Source organism: Miscanthus floridulus, chromosome 8 (genome assembly GCF_019320115.1).
Source record: "Miscanthus floridulus cultivar M001 chromosome 8, ASM1932011v1, whole genome shotgun sequence".
Taxonomy (NCBI): domain Eukaryota; kingdom Viridiplantae; phylum Streptophyta; class Magnoliopsida; order Poales; family Poaceae; genus Miscanthus; species Miscanthus floridulus.
In genome coordinates, this window is record NC_089587.1 from 170,757,622 (window position 1) to 170,784,452 (window position 26,831).

Sequence of the window (26,831 nt, forward strand, 5' to 3'; positions counted from 1 at the left end):
CTTAAAATTTAGTTAAAAGAACTGTTGGACAAAGGTCTCATTCGACCTAGTTCGTCTCCATGGGGATGTCTAGCTTTATTTGTAAAGAAGAAGGACAAGTCTGTAACACCCCTGGTGTTTAGCTTCCACATTTGCACTACATTTCATGAACATGAGCATCATGCATCCCTTCGTGAACTTATATCACATGAAACATGATTTCGAAACATTGCAACATGTTGTATATTTCATGTGTGTTGTCTCTTTTATGAAATGTAAAGTGTGCAACACTTGAGTGCAACATGTGCCACTCACTTAGTGAAACAAGATTAGTTGATACTATGCAACAAGATCATGAAACATGTGAAACATGACTATGAAACATTTGCAACATTTCTTATGTTTTTCATTGTTTCAGTACATACCTTGATTGATTCTTGTGTGACCAATGCATGGTGTGGCTAGAAATGCTTGTAAGTAACTTAGTTACACATAGAATGTCTTTTGGAACATTGTTCATGTTGGTCACTTTGACTAATTAGGTTTCCAAGTCATGGTTTGACCAAATTTGACCCCTGAACCCTTTTGTTTGACTGTTTAAAAAGTGTGGCTTAGGATGTTTGCATGTCTGAGCAACCTAAAGCAAAGATGTAGAGAATTATGTAAGGAACAAAAGTTATTTTATGGCCATCTCATGAAAATGTGCACAACATGCTCAAAAATGGCCCACAAGTTAGTTTTGAGGGCTATTTGGAAACTCAGAAAATTTCTAAGTCAAAAACCAGTTTTCAGTTTCTTTGGCCCGACTTTGGGGATGATTTTATTCTTGATTCTTTGGGAATTAGGTCTTGGTCTTTTAATAAGAATTGTAGACTATACAAAGGGCTACAATTTTCATTTAGAAGGTTTTCGCTAATGACCAACGGATTAGGAGGATGAGGGCCATCAAGTAACGCTGTCAGGCTTGATACGGTTAACTAAATCAGCGTTTCAGTCAAGCTATAGTGACCTCCATTTCAGAAAACGCCTGACACATGTGTGCCGTGCGTCGCCGCTCGCCTGAGCACGCTGGCCACACGCCGTGGATGCCCTGGCACGGCCAGCCGCATCTTGAGCACCCCACGCGCCTACCCGACGCACTCACCCGCTCCAGTTCGCATTTCTTCACCTCCACCACACGCTACGCCAAGCAAGCAGCCGCTCTGCCATTGCCGCTCCTGCTTCGCCGTCGCCTAGCTCTCGCACCACCGCAAAAACACATCGGCCAGCTCGTCTGGAGCTCCGCCATGTTCGCCTCTCCGTCCTCCACCGTTTAGCCGATCCACTCGAGCTTAGGTAAGGTCGCTGTGACCGTTTCCACCACCACCGCCATGGCTAAGCATCGCCGGAGATGGCGTTCACCGTGGTCAGCGCACCACTGCACCATTCCTCCTTCCCTAGCCCTCGTCTCGTCTTCCCCATCTCGTGTAGCAGCTCTTGTGAAGACATTATCGACCAAGCCGATCCAGTCATGCCGGAACACGGCCGTGCACCGCTGTGCGCCATGGCAGAGCCGCCGTGTGCCATGGTCGGCGTGCTTAGGGGCCGCTAGAGTCTAGGCTTAGGGGGTCGATCCACGCGGGGGAACTTGGGGAGCACGCTGGTGCCGTTGAATTCGCCGGAGGAGCTGCCGTCGGCGAGCCTCGCCGTGTGCCACGCCATCGTCGTGCCTCCTCTGTTTTCATCTCACTGACGGGTGGGGTCGGCTGACACCGGGACCCGCACGTCAGTGGCTGTGCATTCTTAGGGATAGCTCAAAAATGCAGTTTTGAATGCTGATTTGTGATTTTTGTAACTCCAAAGTGGTAGATCCAAATTGAGTACTTCCAATTTTGTAAGACTCACAGTTAGGTCTAGTATTTAAGAAAAATATGTCTTGAGCACTTTATGTAGAAATTTTGGATGAATTAAATAGGAACTTGAAAAGTGTTTTTGAATGCATGCAAACTTGTTTAAATCATATCTTGAGTTTCCTTGATCCAAAAATTGTGAAATTTTGTGGGTAAGCTAGTATTGCTTAGTAGAAGCTCTGGTTAAAATTTGAGAGACATTGCATGTGTATTTTTTGAGTTATAGAATTTCCTTTTATCATTGGTAGATACTTGTGTGAATTTTTGTAAATTATCTATGAATCCTATGGCCATGAAACTTGGTAGGTAGTATCTTGGTACCTTATAGATGCTAGGAAAAATATGAAATCTGTTGCTTGACACTTTTCACTAAGGTTTCCTAATTATGCCATTTTAAGCCATTCTGCCTTACCATTTTTGTGTAGGCTGTTGTACTTACTAAAATGGTGTGAAATTTTTATGGTAGTCTACTTAGGGCATGTAGGGTCTACTGTAATTTGTGTAGATTTAATGGTGTAGCTTTCATATATGTTTACTATTTCCTCTAATTAATTAAATAAATTAAGAAAGGTATTAGAGGAAATGTTTTGGGAATGAACACCCTACTTTCTGGTGTTCTTGTGATATGTGTGACATGTGAGTAGATTTAGTATCGTCCAATTATATGTTTACCTCATGAGTTACTAAGTATTTCGTTTGCATTATGTCCCTCTGGACAGATCTGGGGACTTTAGAAAGCTCCCCATTATATTTTGGTTTTCTATGATTGTAATGAATCCAAGAGTTGTAGATAATCTATGTATCTAGCTCCTGTCAAAATTTGAGGGCATTTGGCCCAGTAGTTTAGAAACTACAGCTGTTTAAAGTTAGGTTCCAGTCTTTGCTTATTCTCTGCCTTGTGAGGACAGAGTTCTGTTGATTTATGAGTTCGACCTGGTAAAGGTTTGAATCATGCTCTGAGGTCTGAAAATGTATTGTAGACAATTTTATAAGCTTTCCAGATTGTCTTGTTGCATATCATTTGGATTTATAAATCTCCAGTTATGGCTAGTTTACTGTACCGCTACATAGTCTCCATTTGGTTGTAATACAAATGCTTGAGTGTATGCTTGTGCAATGTTCTCATTGATTGTTTAGGGGTTAGCCTAACTTGAGAATATGCTTAGGTGCAGGTGCTAGGTCATTAACGGAAGATGAGCAATTATACCTTAGGTTGTATAAATGTGGTAAGTGAAAGTGATTTGAATAGGGCTTAAGTTGGAATATGCAAACTACAGCAAACATGTGCATTCCCCGAGCATCCCCGACATTCGTTCATGTGCATCCATGATATTTGTCTTGCGCATTCATGCAATAGGTGTGCCGGAGGGAGTGACGTTGCTGGAGTTCGAGGGAGCCAACCAGGAGGAGGAGCCCAAGGTGCAGGAAGCCGACGAAGCAGTCACCGCGGAGGAATTGCCTGAGTGCCCTGACCACCAGCCTTCCTCATTCCTGAAAGGCAAGCCCCGGAGCATATTAAGCCTCCCATGTTTTTACAAATACATTGAGTATCTTTTATTGTTGATGATGCATTAAGTATAGGAATTGGTTGGAACCAATTGCTGCATTATATATTCTTCCTTGTCTAGATATCGCACTGGAATCCTATTTAAGTGTAGGACGGGTTAAATGCTTAGCCATGCTTAGTGCGGTAGAAGTCAGGTGATTTCCTATCACCTATGAGCTTTAGGATGAGGTGGATCACGGTTGGCTATATTTGCTATCATGGAAAAGAACCATGTGAATAATGAATTAAGATCGGGCGGGGTCTTGTGTAGGTTTGAACATAGTGACTCCGTCTGAGTCGTTTAAGGACCGATACGCCGTACGTCCTCATGTCATGTTGAACGCAGCCTAACACTTAGCTAGCCGGATAAGTCATTCTGACCGCGAAGCCTAGTAGCTCGACTCAGGCCGGGGACGCGAGCAATGGCGACATTCTTTAGGTAGTAAGGATGTGTGGAGAGCCATTGGCATAAGTCCAAGGCGGGTTAGAGTCCTGAACAACCTTGGCAGAGTGGTTCTCTAAGAATGTCGATCTGTTTGGACTCGCGACTCCTGAATCGTACCAAAGGTGACTTGTTGCAACCCTGATGGGGGAAGCAGGGTTTATGTTTAGGAATACCCCTCCAGCTGGATAGGAATCGATTCGAATCACCGTCTCTCCCAGATAGTGAGAACTTGACTGAGCAGCGGCAACGTAGATTCAATTAATTTAATGATATGGTTAAATGGATGATGATAAGGTTGCCACAATGAATACCTGATATGGTTATTAATGTTTGCACCCTAATAAAATGATTGCTTAGTATAGGTGCTAATATAGATGACAGGTTAATGGCTAAAAAGTCACTGCTAGTTTAGGTTAAGAGTTGATCATTATTACTTATGCTTTTCTGCAAAAAGAAAGTGTCAGCCAGCTCCACTACATTAAGCTATGCATAATCCTTGGTGTCATTTGTTTGGTTTTCGATGGGTAAGTCTAGCTGAGTACATTCCTGTACTCAGGGTTTATTTCCTCTTGTTGCAGATGACCTTCTATATCAGGGATTCTGCAAGTATTGTCTCCACCCGGCGGGTGATGAAGACTAGATCATGGGCATGATCTCTGTTCTCTTATCTGAATGCTTTTGTGGTCTGTGATCAGCAAGCCAGTATGTGTATTTGAACTTGGTGTGTGTGTTAAACTATTTGCTTCCGCATGTTTACAAGACTTGTTTTGTAATAACAATGGCTCTATGATGATGTAATCTATTTGCGAATGTCCGTGAAATGTTGTAACGTACGATATGTTATGTTGAATTACTGTGATCTTGGTTGTATGCAAGTTGGTTTGAAATCCTTCGAGATTTCGGTTGACTACCGGGTTTATATGGGCTCAAGTTCGAGAATTTGATCGTTTCAGTGATTGTTCTTGTACTTGTGCTCTTATAAATTGGTCGGTTCCGTGACAGCTGGTATCGGAGCTAGATTCAACATTAAACATATCTTACGGCTATTTAAAACAAAAAGCTTTTTTGTTAAAATGGTTTTCAAACTTATAGTTATATATAAGTGTCCAAAACTCAAAATTTTTATGGTATACTGGTGATCACATCCCTTATAGCCCACTTAAGGACTTCTAGGTGGCTTATATATAATTGCTAACTTGGGGGAATTGATTGTTTCTATTTCATCGTCCATGCGGCGTGATATTGCATGGATACCATTCATTTGAATGATAATGTATGGATCAATTGCCTCTACACTAAGGTAAGTGTGAGTTGTGAGAGTATGACCGTCCAACCATCGGTCTAGGAGAGAGCTAGTTGTGGTTGCTGGAGTATTTACATGTTGCATACATGTATATATGAAAGTACTTAATTGTGGGTACATTTGTCGGGTAGTTTGGATGCCGAAGTATATATATCGGGGGATGTATATATGGAAAGTATCTTAGTACTACTTGTGTAATTAGCATTATATCTTGTTGGGTTGGGCTGCAATGAAGTTTTTCTGCAGGTACGCTAACAACGCACCGTGTAGATCGACTAGTTACCGCTAATTGAGAGAACGTATGTATGCCACCGTATATTCCGCTAAAGCTTAAATGTTCTTGGGTTTGTGAGGACGTACGGAATGAGCATGCATCATATTCACTCATGACATTCATATTGCATTACTCCCTCCCTTATAATTGCTTATCCCAAGTATAAAGTGCAATCTCTCAGCAAAAAGTTGAGGAGATTCGCGGTATTGCAAATTATCGTCTGCAATAGTGGGGTCAAACCTCACTATTGAGAGAGATGAGGCTGCACAAGAATTGGATCGTGTGACCCATCATAGAGATGCTTCTTTAGAGTTAGAAGAAGAGGAATACCTAGAAGAAGTCCAATGTATCTCCGATGTGGACAGTGATCACTTCGACGAGTAGTTTGTTAGCAAGTCTCACTAGTTAAGCTTTTGCAGTCATACTTGTAATGTACTTTAATTTGCTCCCTTCGGGATGCGTAACGTTATGGTGAAGTTTAAAACTTGTCATGTTGGAATGCACTGCGTATGGCGCTAGTAATCTACTTGATGATGTGGTGATTGGAGAATGAATTATTGCCTCTGTTTATTGTATGAAGTTTTCATTCTCGTCAGTAAATATAGTTTGGCACGATTATATTGTTCCTCTCCAATGTGCTGACATCATCAATAATTACTGGTTGCGCATTGTGCAGATGCCTCGTACTCGTTCCACCGGTGCGAGTGATGATGATGATCTTCCGCCACCACCACCCACACCAACAGAACTAATAGCAATGCTTGTGGAAGGACAGCGCACTATGGCCGAGGCCCTCCGTACGATTGCGAATCATGATGGCCGTGGTCCATGCCAAGGACCGGATCCAAATCAATACAGTGATTTTAAGGATTTACTTGACACAAAACCCCCAATCTTCAAGGAGATTGAGGAGCCTCTATAAGCTGATGAGTGGTTGAATACTCTCGAGCAAAAGTTCCGTCTACTCCGCTTGACTGAAGTGCTAAAAACTAAGTACGCATCGCACCAATTGCATGGGCCTGCTGGCATTTGGTGGAGTCATCATCGGTCCACTATGCCTGCTAATGCCCAAATCACCTGGGATCAGTTCAAGTCTGCTTTCAGGGGAAATTACATTCCTCCTAGTCTTATGGCGATCAAACATACAGAGTTCATAAAGCTGACTCAAGGAAACAAGAGCATGAACGAATACCTACAAGCTTTCAACAACCTTGCAAGGTACACCACCGAGTTTGTGGACACCGAGGCTAAGAAGATTGCTAGCTTCAAGCGGGGACTTAGCCCCAAACTGATGAAGACCATGGGAAATTGTAAGTGCGCTCATTTTAATGAGTTTGTGAGTGATGCTTTATCGCAAGAGAACAACAATGCTGTATATGCGGCTTTGAAAAGTCGTAAGAGGGCCTATGAGGCGGGTGCCTCACAATCTAAGGCTCCCGTCGCACAAAGGACTCCATTCCGTCCTCCAGCGTCAGCCGCCAAGTTTCACCCACCGTAGAAGAAGAATCCCACCAAGACTGGGTTTCGCAAGGCATTTACAGTTGCTCTTCCCAAGGGCACTACCAGTCAGGGCAGTTCTAGGGCTCCACCAAGCAACATGCCATGTTAGAACTACAACAAGATAGGCCACTGGGCAAGGGAATGCCCTTACCCTAAGAAGAATAATTACCAGGGTGGCCGTTAGGGACAAGTGAACCATACTAATATTACTGAGATTCCTTCAGGAGAGGTAGTGACTGCCGGTAAGTTTCTGATTGACCAACACCCCATAGTTGTACTATTTGATTCAGGTGCTTCGCATTCCTTCATTAGTCCATCATTTGCATCCAAGTTTATGCAGAAAACATATACTATTGAGGGTGAGGGTTATTGTATAAGGGCTGCCAATGGTATTATCCCAACCAAGCTGGTAGTTGGGGATGTACAATTTGTGATAGAGGGGCGAAGTTATCAGGTTGATCTGGTAATTTTACCGGGGCTAGGTATCGATGTGATATTGGGAATGGACTAGATGAGCCGTCATGGAGTGCTTATCGATACATCGACTAGGGTAGTTATGCTCAGAGATCCTAGCAATCAGGAGGGTTTTCTAGTACAATTACCCAGGGACATCAATCTTTCTTGCATGACCAATGCGGTGCAAGCAAAGTCTCTGGCAGATATCCCTATCGTGTGTGACTTTTTGGATGTTTTCCCCGATGATTTGCCTAGATTGCCCCCAGATCGAGAAGTAGAATTCAAGATAGAGTTGCTTCCTGGTACAACTCCCATCTCTAGAAGGCCATATAGAATGCCTCCCAATGAACTAGCTGAACTTAAGACCCAGTTGAATGAACTACTAAAGAAAGGCCTTATCCGCCCTAGTTCATCTCCGTGGGGGTGCCCAGCCATCTTTGTGAAGAAGAAGGATCAATCTCTACGCATGTGTGTAGATTATAGACCCTTGAATGTAGTTACAATCAAGAATAAGTACCCTCTGCCACACATAGATATCTTATTTGAACAGTTGTCTAAAGCAAAAGTCTTTTCCAAGATTGATTTGAGATCTGGGTATCATCAAATCAAAATTTGGCCTGAGGATATCCCAAAAACTGCATTCTCTACAAGATATGGTCTATATGAGTACCTGGTTATGTCTTTTGGATTGACCAATGCCCCCGCACATTTTATGTATCTGATGAATTCAGTGTTTATGCCCGAGTTGGACAAATTTGTGGTGGTATTTATAGATGATATCCTAGTCTATTCTGAGAATGAAGAAGATCATGTTGAACATTTGTGGGTGGTTCTTACTAGATTGCGAGAACACCAGCTGTATGCAAAGTTCAGCAAATGTGAATTTTGGCTTCGTGAGGTACCTTTTCTTGGACACGTGTTGTCCGATGGTGGAATTATGGTTGATCCCACCAAGGTGCAAGAAGTATTGAACTGGAAGGCTCCCATCTCGGTGCACGAGGTTTGGAGTTTTCTGGGGTTGGCTGGATATTATCGTCGCTTCATCCTGGATTTCTCTAAAATAGCCAAGCCTATGACTCGATTGCTGCAAAAAGACATGAAGTTTGTCTGGACTCCTGAGTGTGATGCGGCTTTCCATACCCTGCGAACTCTTCTAACATCGGCTCTGGTTTTGGTACAACCGGATAGCGAGAAACCTTTTGATGTGTTCTGTGATGCATCAGGTATTGGGTTAGGAGGTGTTCTTATGCAAGAGGGTAGAGTCATCGCTTATACCTCTCGCCAACTTTGGAAGCATGAAGTGAAGTATCCAACGCATGACTTGGAACTCGCTGCAGTTGTTCATGCTTTGAAGGCCTGGAGACTGTTGATGCAAAAGTGGATCTGCAAACACAAAGGGCTAATACCCGAATCGATATCCAAAGCGTGCCAGTCGATTTGACCTGTTAATCGACAAGGATGAAGATATGAGCACTTTGGTCCTGACAACAGCGATACGCCCGGAAGTCACAGCCAAGAGATACTCACACGGAACTCGAGAATCGCCGAAGGTCGCACTGAAGCTATGCAACTTGCCGAATCAATGAGAACTCGTAAAAAGGAAAATATGCAAATTGACGAAGTCGCCGAAAAGTAAGTAGATGCAAATAGGAGTAAAAATTGGTTTTGATATTGATTGATCCTTTATTACATTGCCCCTCAATCTATATTTATACCCTAATCTAAAGAGACATAACCAAATACAACTAGGACACCAAGTCCATATCTAAGGAAACACGTGACTCTTACATGAATCACACTCTAACAAATATAGAAAAGGAAATCAACTCCTATCTATTTCCCTATCCGCCTCAATTACGATGGAAATCTCATCGACCTCCTTTCAATCAACATACTTCCTGTTTCATCGGCAGTAGTCTTCAAGCCTTCCTTCATCGGCATCGACAATAACATCTTCAACCTTATCGGCAACGCCCGAGTCTAAATCAACCTTTCCATCGATCACCACCATTCATCGGCAACCATCTTTACAAGCTGATTTTCATCGGCTGTCAGCGTATACAGTAACTTTCCTCCTGCTAATTAACCCACTCTGATCATTTTGACATGTGCAAAAAACGGTGTCAACACATGCCCCCCAATTTCAGAGTATAAAACCATTAATGCTCCGAAATTTACTCCAGATAATGTTGGCCTTCGCCCAATTACCGTAACTCATCCTTCAAGCCAAAACTTGATCTGTTATCAAATCTAATCAAATCTAATCCTGATTCACGCACCTCAGTAAATATCGCACAATTGCCAACCACTCTTGCCTTGATTATGGTTAAGATACCGAAACAATAATCCATCAGCAAGATCCTAACATGATAATGCTGCCAGTTTCAGAATTAAAATATCCTGTACTGATATCTCTTCCAAGTCATGATTACTTGCCATCAAATCATCTGTACAATCCCTTGATTATCGTGCGAACAGTTACCATATCCATCTGAACCACCTCGACCTACATGCGCGCGGCATAGAGATAAGTCCAAAATACCCCTACTCCAAGCGGCTTATAAATAGATTTCTCCGGAACGCTCATCTTCTACCCTCAGACTCCAATCTTTAACATTCTCTCTTTCTGGCGGCGACTCCGATGAACAACTACGTGACCTCAACCAACAAGAACTTTTCTCCAGCATCAACCTCGAGTCTCCGGCTCGTGCCCCCATCTACCTCAAGATAATGGCAATCAACTTCGATGTCCCTGCGGTTCGTACCACTTCCGTTACCTTTTACCTTGATTTCTCTGGTCTTTGCGAGTTCATACAGTTGGTAATTTTTTTTCTTTTCTTTTGTTCTTCGGATCCTCTAAACTTAGGAACTGCGCAACAAATTAATTATTCCAACCGATCAGCCGCATGTCCAATGCCTAGGACCAATGGGCAACCTAGATCCAACTGATCTGATTAATGCAGAGGTTAACAGAATCCCTTTTAGAGCCCAAAATTTCTCTCTGAATTTATGGAAAGATACATTCCGATCTTGGCCCAAAACCACCAAAGGGTGGAAAGATTGGTACTTGAGGGTCAATAGATCGATGCAAGTACACTGGGCAGAACGGAAGCTAGACCAATGCATTAGGCTATCTATTGCTGATATGCAAAAGAACGAGTCAATGATGATTGCAGCTGCTTACTTCTGGTCAGACACAACAAACACTTTTATGTTTGAACATGGCCCAACTACTCCCACACTTGCTGATGTCTACATGCTCACTGGCTTGGATATTTCAACTACCGATGAAGGATCCATCTATGGCAGAAAATCTAAATATAGGGTGAATACCCGCAACATCGGCGGTTGGACGGGATACATTCAAGAATGCCAGAAGATCGGGACAGTTAACCAGAGGGAACACGCCACATTCTTGAATATGTGGTTAGAAAAATTTATCTTCTGTGGTCGATCAGTAGGACCAACCAATGCCTTCCTCCCCATGGCTGAACTCTTGGCCAATGGTGTAAGGTTCCCTCTTGGCCGATACCTTCTGAGCTCTACTTATCATCTTCTTCATCAAGTGTCTCAGAAACTTTTGTTTGGTGAACCCATCGGCAACTTAGGAGGCCCGTGGTGGTTTATCAACATGTGGCTGAATGCCCATATGCACAAACGTTTGCAATGGGACTTCTTTGCCCAACAATTCCCATGAGAAATTGCTGAAGACCACGTGCTTGGGGACAAGGAATCGGCAACACGCTCACCCCTCAATTTTGGTGAAGCCATAATTGTCCTCCCTGGAACAGAGGCCAATAAAGACCAGATTGGCAGATTCTTCCAAAGCTTCTACAATGGTCTTTCTCGTGATCATATGGCCTGGGTACCTTATATTGACGAAGAAAACAGATTCCCCCTTCTTTTCAACTTTGCCGATGACACTCTGAATCAGGATAATGAACTCATGATGGCCATCATTACTCCTAGGGCAATCCCAGTAAACACATTTGGTAGCGGGAAAAACACCAATATCACGTATGAATTTTACAACCCATCGGCAGTATCCCATCAATTGGCTTTTGGGCAACTGCCAATCAAACTTTGTTTTGCTGATGTGATCAAACCCAGAGAAACAATCACCTGCGGAACAGATTGGAGCAGGGTAGTGCGGCTCTCCCCCGATGCCGATACTATAGATGTCGATATATCCATCTAGACGCCAGTATCTTTCATCACCGAATCATATAAGCAATGGTGGCGAGAGTGGAGGGAACAACTGTTTGCAACATCTTCTCACACATATTGGCACATGATCGACCCTGAATATGCCATTCCCGATGACGCAATAAGTTTCTTTTAACTTCCTTCTGCTTTTCCCTTTCATATATCAGTAACTAACTTTCTCGTGACAGGTTAACAACCCAGCACCACCTATGAGCAAAAGTGGAAAATCCTTCGATCTTCGGCCTGTTTCCCCGATATCACCGATCGGCTACAATGCCCCCACCTTAGCTGCTTTGACTCACCAGAAGACCTGTGCCAAGACCATCACCCCCAAGTCCAAATTGGCTACAGCTAGGGCCACTCCATTGGCTGCTGCTACAACCCTGATCAAGGCATTCAAGGTAACAACCCTATTTATTTCTACTCATGCCGATCACAAACTGTATTAACATTAATCATCAGGGTGTAAGAGCCACTGCTGGATCATCATCGGCAATTCCTCCGACATCAAGCACCACTACTTCTGACAAACCTTCAGAGGTATTCCTTTGATTTTACATTTTATCTATTAAATATCATACCTTACACTTGTTTTGTAGCAACAAATGGGTACATCGACAAGTGTACTAGATGTCCAAGCTCCACAACCAACAAGTGTCGATGCCCCCCAGCCAACCATTGCTGAGGCCCAAGCAAAGCACAAAGCCTTAATAGATGCCAAGGCACAGCCAAAACGACAGAAGTCCATACCGATCCCCACATCTACCCCAATGTCTACAATCCATCTAGAATCAGTCGATGCAACTGAGCAAGCAGTTAATCCTCTTGTACAGGACATACCATTGGTCATCATACCCCAAGAGCCAACCACCGATGAGGCCACAGAGGACATCCCATCGGCAAGCTCAGCCGATCCTCCACACGGCATACTCCAGGCTGCTTCCTCCAGCCAAGTATAGGAAATTGCCTTGAAACAGGTAAGCCAATTGACCTAGTCGATTTATAATATTCATACTTATCCTTAACTAACCTCTTTTTCTTTTCCTCAGGAACAAGACTCCCCAAACAGCCTATTTTCCTTTGCCATTGACGTTTCTGACGATGATGGAGAGGAAACAAGTTCTTCCCTTGCACTGGGAACAATATCGGTAGAAATTAAGTCCAAGCTGGAAGCTCTCCTGAACTTGTTACAGCAGGATACCGCCCAACTGGTAGATGACTCAGACCCCGCAAAGGCAATTTTCAAAACAATCCGTGGCTAGGTCCCTGCCGATGTTGAAGAAGTACTCTTCCCAGCAGCCCATTTATAAAGCCGCCAACTACAATATCAATGGGCTGCTCAACGCATTGCCGATAGAGCAGCTTAGGCTCAACTCAAAGAAGAGATGCTACAACTGAAACAAATTGCCGATGAGAAGCACAAGGGCATCGGCAACTTGCAAACTTCGAGCGCTGAACTTAAGCAGAAAATCTTAGATTTATCGGCAAAGAAGATGGCTCTATTGGCTGAATTGAAAGAAGTCGAGGCAGCCTTAACTCATGCTCAACAAGAAGAAAGCCAGCTACCCAATGCCATCAAGGCCCTTCAGCAAGAAAGAGACATCCAGGCTTGCAAAGCCTTGGCCATGAAGAAAAAACTCAAGCCTATGGAGGGTGCTACCGATGAAGACATTAAAGAAATGAAGGAAGCCGACCAGATTCGCCTACGTGTGATATTGGCTATCCAATCCTTGTTAAACTTGTAAATCTTGTCTATTGCATCAGCACTTTATGAGACATTGACACCCTTGTATAATTCTAGCTGATAGGACTGTTATCGGCACTTTATACTTTTATGCATCCATCCAGATACTAGGGTAATATTTTTTTTAAATATTTTCCATTTAATGCTCTGGGAAACACGACCCCTTTGAGGGTTTCTAGAATATATGCGTTACCAGGAACAGACTGATTTATCCAATATGGACCTTCCTAATTAGGAGACCACTTTCCAAACTTTGAACTTTTAGTCCCAATCGGTAAAATCAATTTCCAGACCAGATCTCCATCGGCAAACTCCTTTACCTTCACCTTCTTGTCATACCATCTGGCTACTCTTTTCTTATTTTCTTCAATGCTAACTAAAGCCCTTAACCGATGACCCGCCACATCTTCCAACTCATCCTTCATAAGAGTATCATAATCATCGGTTGTCAGCTGATTTTGAGAACGTATTCGCCTAGAGCCAATTTTAATTTCCCAAGGTAATACTGCATCGTGTCCATATACTAACTGATAAGGCGTTACTTTGGTTGCACCATGACATGACATCCGATATGACCACAAGGCTTCATTTAATACTGTATGCCACCTCTTAGGATTTTCTTTAATTTTGTGCTTAATGAGTTTGATGATCCCTTTGTTAGAAGCCTCAGCCTGACCATTAGCTTGAGCATAATATGGAGAAGAATTTAAAACTTTAATTCCCAAACCTACAGCAAACTCATCAAATTCTCCCGATATAAACATAGTACCCTGATCGGTAGTGATAGTTTGAGGAATACCAAATCGGTAAACAATATGCTCTTTCACAAAATCGATCATATTAGCCGATGTCACATTTTTTAAAGGAATTGCCTCAACCCATTTTGTGAAATAATCAGTAGCAACCAGAATAAATTTATGTCCTTTGCTCAATGGCGGATAAATCTGACCGATGAGATCGATAGCCCATCCCCGGAACGACCAAGGTTTAATTATAGGGTTCATAGCCGACGCAGGCGCTCTTTGAATATTACCAAACTTTTGACACCCCTGACATCCTTTAAAATATTTAAAACAATCTTCAAGAATAGTCGGCCAATAGTATCCATTCCTTCTGATCATCCACTTCATCTTGAAAGCCGATTGATGCGCTCCACACACTCCTTCATGAATTTCACCCATCCAACTTTTCGATTCATTACTGCTAACACATCTAAGTAAAACTCCATCTATAGTTCGATAATATAATTCATCATTGAGGAGCACATACTTGGTAGCTTGGAACCTTATACGTCTTTTAACCTTTTTATATGGATCTTTTAAATAATCGACAATCTCCTTTCTCCAGTCATCGGTATCGACTGCCGATGTTAGCACTTCCTGAATAGGCTGATATCTTGAAGCATGCTGAGCTAGTCGATTAGCCTCTTCATTATGCAGTCGAGAAATATGTTCAAGATGAAAATCTCTAAACCCTTTCAACAATTGCAAACATCTTTCATAATACAAAATTAAAACTTTACTTCGGCATTCATAAATCCTAGCCAATTGATTTATAACTAGCATAGAATCACCAAAGATTTCAATAGCATCGGCACGTATCTCCTTCAGTAATTCTAACCCTTTTATCAAGACTTGGTATTCAGCCTGATTGTTTGTCGACATAGCAACAATCGGTAATGAAAACTCATACTTCCTTCCTTGAGGTGAAATCAACACAATGCCGATACCTACTCCTTCACCACATGTGGACCCATCGAAGAAAAGTGTCCAAGGAGCAACCTCCAGAGAGTCCACTGTATTACAATGCTGAGTGACAAAATCAGCCATAACCTGCCCCTTAACTGCCTTAGTCAATTTGTAACGTAGTTCAAATTCTAATAATGCTAAAATCCACTTACCGATTCTACCACTTAATATTGGCATCGACAGCATATACTTGACTACGTCATCTTTGCATATGACCGTACATTCGGCAGATAACAAATAATGTCTTAATTTGACACAAGAAAAGTATAAACACAGACATAATTTTTCGATGGCCAAATACCTTGTCTCAGCATCCACTAATCTTCTACTCAAATAATAAATAACACGTTCTTTCCCTTTAAATTCTTGAATAAGAGGTGAACCAATAACGGTATCATCAGTTGACAAATACAACCTGAAAGGTTTCCCGTGTTGAGGTGGAACTAGCACTGGAGGATTTGTTAAATATTTCTTAATTTCATCTAGGGCTAACTGCTGCTCAGCTCCCCATACAAATTCCTGATCGGCCTTCAATTTAAGTAATGGACTGAAAGCCTTGATTCTTCCCGACAGATTAGATATGAATCTTCTAATGAAATTAATTTTACCGATCAAAGATTGTAATTCAGTTTTATTAGCAGGAGCAACCACCTTGTTAATTGCATCAATAGACTTCCTACTGATTTTGATGCCCCGCTGATGCACCATAAAACCCAAAAATTGACCTGCCGATACACCAAATGCACATTTATTAGGATTTATCTTCAATCCATGCTTCCTTGTGCACTCCAGTATCTTTCGTAAATTGGCTAGATGTTTTGTGATATCTCCAGACTTAATCACTACATCATCAATGTAGATCTCCACTAATGTGCCGATGTATTCATGAAAAATAAAGTTCATAGCTCTTTGATAAGTAGCGCCAGCATTTTTCAAACCAAACGTCATGACTACCCACTCAAACAACCCTACATGACCTGGACATCTGAAAGCAGTCTTGGGAATATCTTCTTTAGCCATGAATATTTGATTGTAACCTGCATTACCATCCATGAAGCTGATAATTTGATGTCTGGCTACAGCATCAATCAACAAATTAGCAATCGGCATTGGATAGCCATCCATCGGTGTGGCTTTGTTAAGATTCCTGAAATCAATACAAACACGAAGTTTTCCATTTTTCTTATAAACAGGAACCACATTAGAGATCCACTCTGCATATCGACACTGCCGAATAAACTTTGCCTCAATTAATTTAGTTATTTCGGCCTTAATGATAGGAAGTATATTAGGGTTGCATCGACGCGCTGGCTGTTGATGTGGCCGAAATCCAGATTTGATAGGTAACTGATGTTTAACTATCGATTGGTCTAATCCAGGCATCTTAGTATAATCCCAAGCAAAACAATCTTTATACTCTTTTAACAAATCAGTCATTTGCTGCTTACACTTGGAATCTAACTTAGCACTAATAAAAGTAGGTCTTGGCCTATCGCCATCACCAATATCTACTTCTACTAAATCATCTACCGATGTGAACCCTTGACCTAATTTTCCATCATCGGCAAACCTATCCATTAAAACTCTTCTTCAGAACCGACTGCTTGGATCGGTGGAATTTCATAATCAGCAATTCTAAGGAACTCTTTTTCCCAAACTTCTCCTGATATGCATTTAGTTCGCTCATAAGTATCTGATTCTACCGATGCGATGATATAAGAAGAATCACCAGGAACAACCTTAATCTTATCCCCAATCCACTGTACAAGGCATTGATGCATTGTAGAAGGAACACAACAATTAGCATGAATCCAATCCCTCCCTAGAAGCAGATTATATGCACCCTTGCCATTAATAACAAAGAATGTCGTCGGCAAGGTTTTGCTGCCGATGGTCAACTCAATGCATACTGCCCCTTTAGCCGGTGACACATTGCCTTCAAAATCCTTCAGCACCATATCGGTTTTGGTCAAGTCTTGATCTCCCTTACCAAGTTTCCGATACATTACATAAGGCATAATATTAATCGTAGCCCCTCCGTCGATAAGTATCTTAGATACAGGCTGCCCATCAACTCTACCTTTCACAAACAAAGCCTTAAGATGCTGTCTCTTGTCATCAGTAGGTTTCTCAAAAACAGCCATCATTGGATCTAGTGTCAACTGAGCTACTTGATCAGAGAGAACAACTTCTTCCACATTATTAGATAGTGCCAAAAACTCCATCGGCAACATGAATACCATATTAACATCCGCCGATGGCCCCTTATTTTTGTGTTTTACTTGCCACTGCTGATGACCAGACCTCTCATTGGAGGAATTTTCCTCTCGGTATAAATCCTCCTGATGCTCACGTTGCATCCTTCTTTTCTATGTCTTTGTCAGACCCTTCGGGCACCATTGAGGAAACTTGGTCTTCCAAACCGGCTGATAATAGGTCCCAGTTGATTCTACACGGCGTATATTAGGGTCCCTGTAGAATATCTCTTCATCGGGAACTCTTGCGTTTGCCATCTCCTCAAGCTCCTCTTGATTCCTTAGAAAATATCCAGCGCGTTTACCAAGCCTTTCATGTACACTAAGTCTGCCCCCTAGCCGATCATGCACTGATGCTCTGCCTCTGATCGGCTCATTGATAAATAAACCCTGATTGCCAGGTTGAAACCTCCTTTCTGACCGATTGACCCCATAATAACCATTGCACTCAGGGCAATTTTCAACAGTTGGCAATTTAATACCTTCTTCCTAGCAATGGATGAAAAATGGGCACCTCCAATGATTTTTATGCCGATACCATTCTTCCCGACGTCTCTCTTCTTGCTGTTGTCGATATCGGTCCTTACGCTGATGCCAACCCTCCTGCTGCCTTCGATGGGTAATCACAATGCCAGGTCGAAGAGGGTTTTTGGAACTACTGCTTTCTCCTAGCAAACCCTTACTTTTTGCATCATCGGTAGTTATCCGATGTTGGGGATCCACTGATGCGTTTTTCTCAGCAGCCTCTGACATCAATACCTTAGTCTTCCCTTTGGCCTCCAACATATTTGCTAGAAAAGGGTGTTGATCAATTTTCATCGGCTTTTGGGCCTTGGAAGTACCAAACTTAATTCTCCCAGATTCAATAGCCGATTGTAACTATTGCCTGAACACCTTGCACTCATTTGTACTGTGTGAAGTTGCATTGTGCCATTTGCAGTACAGGATCTTCTTCAACTCTTCTGCCGATGGGATCACATGATTAGGTGACAGCTTAATTTGGCCCTCTTGAAGCAGAAGATCAAATATCTTGTCGGCCTTGGTGATATCAAAGGTAAACTTTTCTGGTTCTTTCTGACCAAAGGGACAAGATATCGGCTTTTTATTCTTAACCCACTCAGCTAAGCCAATAACTGGTTCTTCATCAGAATCAGAATCTTCTACTTCTTCAACAAATGATACTTTTTTACTCTAATTCTTTTTAGGTTCAAAAACCCTAGTATCTTGATCAGAGATCCTTTGCACAAGATGACTGAGGCTTTCAAACTCCTGAGAAGCATATCTGTCTTTAAGATGTGGCAATAACCCTTGGAAAGCCAGATCGGCAAGCTACCGATCATCCAGCACCAGACTGTAGCACTTATTTTTTATATCTCGTAACCTTTGCACAAAGCTTTCTACCGATTCATCATTACGCTGTCTCAATTTTACTAAATCGGTAAGCTTCTTTTCATAGATTCCAGCAAAGAAATACTTATAAAATTGTTTTTCTAGATCAACCCAAGTAATAATAGAATTTGGTGGTAATGAAATGAACCATGTAAATGCCGATCCAAACAAAGATGATGAAAATAATCGAACTCTTAATTCATCTCTGCTAGCTGCCTCTCCACATTGAATAATGAAGCGATTGATGTGTTCCATTGTTGCTGTATCATCTTGCCTAGAGAATTTAGTGAAATCTGGTACCTTGTACTGATTTGGGAGAGGAATTAAATCATATGCAGGAGGGTATGGAGTCCGATAAGAATAAGTATTGACCTTGGGCTTTATCCCAAACTGATCCTTCATAATTTCTGCTATCTTATCGGCCCAAAAAGCATTAGCCTCCTGCTGATGAACTGACTGAATTTCTATGGGAGGTGCCTGCTGATATCCCTCCACATATCTTTGTGGCCCACGATCTCTAGCAATCGGCATATTTGCCGTTACTTGTGGTCCATTAACCTGTTGGAAAGGATTCGTCGACTGAGCTGCCGATGCTTGATTCTGGAAACTAGCTTGCATATGACCTTGTTGAATCCCTGCAACCTGCTGATTTTGCTGAACTGTATGTTGAACAGGTAACTGTCCTGACCAACCATTATTAGAACTCATCAGTACAAAACTTACCGATGGCTGGTAATTTGCTAACATTGTTGGATAATTATAACCAGCTTGAGGCATGAACTGAACCCCAGTTTGACTCATAACAAGGGCTTTCTGCTGCATCGACAGTAAGCTTGCCGATAGACTTGAATTGGGTGTTTGAACCAAAGGCATCTGGAAACCTCCTAGAGTTGGTTGCACAGTAGTTGCTGTGGCATATTGAGGCACTTGAGCCATCGGCAAAATAGCTGATGGTATAGGAGCTTTTCCTACTGCATCAAACACTTGAGGTAACCCATGATTGAAAGCAGATGACTCCGGAGGCATACCGTATCCCCACCAATTAGCAGGAATCTAGCTATTCTGAGACACAGGACCTGACATAGCTGATGCCGATAGATCTGTATTAAGCTAAACTCGTCCTCCTGGTAGTACCAGATCTGATCATATCGGTGTAGATTAAATATTAGGTAAGCCTGCCGATACTGGAGGAGAAGTAACTTCGGTACCCACAACGACCGAGGGAGCCGATGGAGTATTGATAGATGCCGGCTCTGGTTGGTGATAGGTAGGCCCAACGTAATGCGGTGACGCTTGTCCTTCTTTGAGAGTTCAAACCACAGCATTATGAACAGTATTGGACAGCACATTGGAATGATTAATCAAAGCATGATTTACTACAGAATTAACCATCTCTTGAAGTTTACCAGGATTGGAGTCAAAGGTAACCTGCCGAGGCAACAGCAAATCTTGCTTCTAGATGACTTGTCCACTCTTGTTCAGGCTAAACGATTTCAGACAAAGCTGCCTGTATTCTTCTACAGCCTTTTCCATAGCCTGCCTCTGCTCTTCCTTAAGATCTTCTTCTGATACCATGATAATGTTCCCTAAATCGATCTCGGGATTGAACATATTGATTGGATTGATTGGTCCCACTGAGCATGCCAAAAGATGTGTTGATGCAAAAGTGGATCTGTAAACACAAAGGGCTAATACCCGAATCGATATCCAAAGCGTGCCAGTCGATTTGACCTGTTAATCAACAAGGATGAAGATACGAGCACTTTGGTCCTAACAACAGCGATATGCCCGGAAGTCATGGCCAAGAGATACTCACACGGAACTTAAGAATCACCGAAGGTCGCACTGAAGCTATGCAACTCGCCGAATCAATGAGAACTCATAAAAAGGAAAAATATGCAAATTGACGAAGTCGCCGAAAAGTAAGTAGATGCAAATAGGAGTAAAAATTGGTTTTGATATTGATTGATCCTTTATTACATTGCCCCTCAATCTATATTTATACCCTGATCTAAAGAGACATAACCAAATACAACTAGGACACCAAGTCCATATCTAAGGAAACACGTGACTCTTACATGAATCACACTCTAACAAATATAGAAAAGGAAATCAACTCCTATCTATTTCCCTATCCACCTCAATTACGATGGAAATCTCACCGACCTCCTTTCCATCGGCATACTTCCTGTTTCATCAGCAGTAGTCTTCAAGCCTTCCTTCATCGGCATCGACAATAACATCTTCAACCTTATCGGCAACGCCCGAGTCTAAATCAACCTTTCCATCGATCACCACCATTCATCGGCAACCATCTTTACAAGCTGATTTTCATCGACTGTCAGCGTATATAGTAACTTTCCTCCTGCCAATTAACCCACTCTGATCATTTTGACACGTGCAAAAAATGGTGTCAATAGAGACATTATCTACTTGGCAATGTGTGCAACATCTACACTGATCATAAAAGTCTCAAGTACATCTTCACTCAACTAGAGTTAAATATGTGTCAGAGAAGATGGCTCGAGTTGATCAAAGATTATAACCTTCAAGTGCACTATCACCCTGGCAAGGCAAACGTCGTCGTGGATGCCTTAAGCAGAAAGTCTCATTGCCACTCGTTGATTGAGAGTGATGTCCATTTGTCAAAGCTCCTTCATCCTGCAGTCCTGCACAACATCACTGTCAGTTGTACTCTACAGAGTCGAATTATCGAGCTACAGAAGATAGATGCAGGTGTGTTTCACATCAAGCGCAAGATAAAAGAGCAAGAAACCAAACATTTTCGAGTAGATGAGGAAGGCGTGTTATGGTTCAGGGATAGGTTGGTAGTTCCGAAGGATAGAGAGCTTAGAAACCAAATCATCTCCGAAGCTCATTCCTCTAAACTATCTATTCATCCTAGTAGTAGTAAAATGTATCATGATTTAAAGCCTCGATTTTGGTGGACCAAAATGAAGAAGGAGATAGCTGCTTATGTGGCTAGGTGTGACACTTGTTGTCGGGTCAAGGCGGTACACATGAAAGCTGGATTACTTCAGCCACTCTCTATTCCAGGTTGGAAATGGGAAGAGATAAGTATGGATTTTATAGTTGGACTCCCTACCACTCAGAGGAATTTTAACTCAATTTGGGTAATTGTGGACCGACTGACCAAGTCGGCACACTTCATTCCGGTTCGCATAGACTTTCGTCCAACCGACTATGCGGAGTTGTACTTCAACCAGATAGTCCGACTTCATGGGATCCCTTGTACTATTGTCTCAGATAAAGGACCACAGTTCACTGCTTGCTTTTGGGAGCACTTACACGGATTATTAGGGACTAAGCTCGTAAGAAGTTCTGCCTATCATCCGCAAACCAATGGGCAAACTGAATGGGTGAATCAAATCTTAGAAGATATGCTGAGAGCTTGTGTCATCTCGGCTAAGTGCTCATGGGAAAAATGGTTACCCCTAGCTGAATTCTCATACAATAATAGTTATCAAGAGAGCATAAAGATGGCACCGTTTGAAGCTTTGTATGGCCAGAAGTGTAGAACCCCGTTGAACTGGGTAGAAGCTGGTGAAAGGAGATATTATGGAATTGATTTCATTCAAGAAGCTGAAGAACAAGTCTGTACTATCCAAATCCACAAGGCCGCAGCTCAAGCTAGGTAGAAAAGTTATGTTGATCGACGTAGAAAACCTATTGAATTTGAGGTTGGAGACTTCATTTATCTGAAAGTCTCACCTATGAAAAGTGTCCAACGCTTTGGTGTGAAGCGAAAGCTTGCGCCGAGATACGTTGGTCCATTTGAAATCATTGGACAAAATGGTAAAGTGGCATACAAGATTCAATTACCTCCTGAGATGAGTGCTATCTTCAATGTCTTTCATGTATCCCAATTGAAGAAATGTCTTCGCGTCCCTGAAGAGAGAGTTCCATTGGGGGGATATCGAGTTAAAATCTAATTTGACCTTTGAAGAAAAGCCGGTTCGAGTGATTGACACTCATGAGCGAGTGACTCATAGTCGGGTAGTCAAGTTCTATAAAGTCATCTAGAGCAATCAGGGTAGTGAACGCGATGCAACGTGGGAAAGGGAAGACTATTTGAGGGATGGTTATAAGGAGTTCTATCAACAATGGTACGCTTTTCAAATCTCGGGACGAGATTTTTATAAGGGGGGAGGGCTGTAACACCCCTGGTGTTTAGCTTCCACATTTGCACTGCATTTCATGAACATGAGCATCATGCATCCCTTCATGAACTTATATCACATGAAACATGATTTCGAAACATTGCAACATGTTGTATATTTCATGTGTGTTGTCTCTTTTATGAAATGTAAAGTGTGCAACACTTGAGTGCAACATGTGCCACTCACTTAGTGAAACAAGATTAGTTGATACTATGCAACAAGATCATGAAACATGTGAAACATGACTATGAAACATTTGCAACATTTCTTATGTTTTTCATTGTTTCAGTACATACCTTGATTGATTCTTGTGTGACCAATGCATGGTGTGGCTAGAAATGCTTGTAAGTAACTTAGTTACACATAGAATGTCTTTTGGAACATTGTTCATGTTGGTCACTTTGACTAATTAGGTTTCCAAGTCATGGTTTGACCAAATTTGACCCCTAAACCCTTTTGTTTGACTGTTTAAAAAGTGTGGCTTAGGATGTTTGCATGTCTGAGCAACCTAAAGCAAAGATGTAGAGAATTATGTAAGGAACAAAAGTTATTTTATGGCCATCTCATGAAAATGTGCACAACATGCTCAAAAATGGCCCACAAGTTAGTTTTGAGGGCTATTTGGAAACTCAAAAAATTTCTAAGTCAAAAACCAGTTTTCAGTTTCTTTGGCCCGACTTTGGGGATGATTTTATTCTTGATTCTTTGGGAATTAGGTCTTGGTCTTTTAATAAGAATTGTAGACTATACAAAGGGCTACAATTTTCATTTAGAAGGTTTTCGCTAATGACCAATGGATTAGGAGGATGAGGGCCATCAAGTAACGCTGTCAGGCTCGATACGGTTAACTGAATCAGCATTTCAGTCAAGCTACAGTGACCTCCATTTCAGAAAACGCTTGACACGTGTGTGCCGCGCGTCGCCGCTTGCCTGAGCACACTGGCCACGCGCAGTGGATGCCCTGGCATGGCCAGCCACGTCTTGAGCACCCCGTGCGCCTGCCCGATGCACTCACCCGCTCCAGTTCACATTTCTTCGCCTCCACCGCACGCTGCGCCAAGCAAGCAGCCGCTCTGCCATTGCCGCTCCTGCTTCGCCATCGCCTAGCTCTCACACCACCGCAAAAACATGTCGGCCAGCTCGTCTGGAGCTCTGCCGTGTTCGCCTTTCCGTCCTCCACCGTTTAGCCGATCCACTCGAGCTTAGGTAAGGTCACTGTGACCATTTCCACCACCGCCGCCATGGCTGAGCATCGCCGGAGATGGCGCTCACCATGGTCAGTGCACCACCGCACCATTCCTCCTTCCCTAGCCCTCGTCTCATCTTCCCCATCTCGTGTAGCAGCTCTTGTAAAGACATTACCGACCAAGCCGGTTTGGTCATGCCGGAACGCGGCCGCGCACCACCGTGCGCCACGGCAGAGCCGCCATGTGCCATGGTTGGCGTGCTTAGGGGCCGCTAGAGTCTAGGCTTAGGGGGTCGATCCACGTGGGGGAACTTGGGGAGCACGCTGGTGCTGTTGAATTCGCTGGAGGAGCCGCCGTCGACGAGCCTCGCCGTGTGCCGCGCCGTCGTCATGCCTCCTCTGTTTTCATCTCACTGACGGGTGGGGTCAGGGCTGACACCGGGACCCGCACGTCAGTGGCTGTACATTCTTAGGGATAGCTCAAAAATGCAGTTTTGAATGCTGATTTGTGATTTTTGTAACTCCAAAGTGGTAGATCCAAATTGAGTATTCTAATTTTGTTAGACTCACAGTTAGGTCTAGTATTTAAGAAAAATATGTCTTGAGCACTTTATGTAGAAATTTTGGATGAATTAAATAGGAACTTGAAAAGTGTTTTTGAATGCACGCAAACTTGTTTAAATCATATCTTGAGTTTCCTTGATCCAAAAATTGTGAAATTTTGTGGGTAAGCTAGTATTGCTTAGTAGAAGCTCTGGTTAAAATTTGAGAGACATTGCATGTGTATTTTTTGAGTTATAGAATTTCCTTTTATCATTGGTAGATACTTGTGTGACTTTTTGTAAATTATCTATGAATCCTATGGCCATGAAACTTGGTAGGTAGTATCTTGGTACCTTATAGATGCTAGGAAAAATATGAAATCTATTGCTTGACACTTTTCACTAAGGTTTCCTAATTATGCCATTTTAAGCCATTCTGCCTTACCATTTTTGTGTAGGCTATTGTACTTACTAAAATGGTGTGAAATTTTTATGGTAGTCTACTTAGGGCATGTAGGGTCTACTGTAATTTTGGTAGATTTAATGGTGTAGCTTTCATATATGTTTACTATTTTCTCTAATTAATTAAATAAATTAAGGTATTAGAGGAAATGTTTTGGGAATGAACACCCTACTTTCTGGTGTTCTTATGATATGTGTGACATGTGAGTAGATTTAGTATCGTCCAATTATATGTTTACCTCATGAGTTACTAAGTATTTCGTTTGCATTATGTCCCTCAGGACAGATCTGGGGACTTTAGAAAGCTCCCCATTATATTTTGGTTTTCTGTGATTGTAATGAATACAAGAGTTGTAGATAATCTATGTATCTAGCTCTTGTCAAAATTTGAGGGCATTTGGCCTAGTAGTTTAGAAACTACAGCTGTTTAAAGTTAGGTTCCAGTCTTTGCTTATTCTCTGCCTTGTGAGGATAGAGTTCTGTTGATTTATGAGTTTGACCTGGTAAAGGTTTGAATCATGCTCTGAGGTCTGAAAATGTATTGTAGACAATTTTATAAGCTTTCCAGATTGTCTTGTTGCATATCATTTGGATTTATAAATCTCCAGTTATGGCTAGTTTACTATACCGCTACATAGTCTCCATTTGGTTGTAATACAAATGCTTGAGTGTATGCTTGTGCAATGTTCTCATTGATTGTTTAGGGGTTAGCCTAACTTGAGAATATGCTTAGGTGTAGGTGCTAGGTCATTAACGGAAGATGAGCAATTATACCTTAGGTTTTATAAACGTGGTAAGTGAAAGTGATTTGAATAGGGCTTAAGTTGGAATATGCAAACTACAGCGAACATGTGCATTCCCCGAGCATCCCCGACATTCGTTCATGTGCATCCATGATATTTATCTTGCGCATTCATGCAATAGGTGTGCCGGAGGGAGTGACGTTGCTGGAGTTCAAGGAAGCCAACCAGGAGGAGGAGCCCGAGGTGCAGGAAGCCGACGAAGCAGTCACCGTGGAGGAATTGCCCGAGTGCCCTGACCACCAGCCTTCCTCGTTCCTGAAAGGCAAGCCCCGAAGCATATTAAGCCTCCCATGTTTTTACAAATACATTGAGTATCTTTTATTGTTGATGATGCATTAAGTATAGGAATTGGTTGGAACCAATTGCTGCATTATATATTCTTCCTTGTCTAGATATCGCACTGGAATCCTATTTAAGTGCAGGACGGGTTAAATGCTTAGCCATGCTTAGTGCGGTAGAAGTCAGGTGATTTCCTATCACATGCGAGCTTTAGGATGAGGTGGATCATGGTTGGCTATATTTGCTATCGTGGAAAAGAACCATGTGAATAATGAATTAAGACCGGGCGGGGTCTTGTGTAGGTTTGAACATAGTGACTCCGTCTGAGTCGTTTAAGGACCGATACGCCGTACGTCCTCATGTCATGTTGAACGCAGCCTAACACTTAGCTGGCTGGATAAGTCGTTCCGACCACGAAGCCTAGTAGCTCGACTCAGGCCAGGGACGCGAGCAGTGGCGACATTCTGGAGGTAGTAAGGATGTGCAGAGAGCCATTGGCGTAAGTCCAAGGCGGGTTAGAGTCCTGAACAACCTTGGCAGAGTGGTTCTCTGAGAATGTCGATCTGTTCGGACTCGTGACTCCTGAATCATACCAAAGGTGACTTGTTGCGACCCTGACGGGGGAAGCAGGGTTTGTGTTTAGG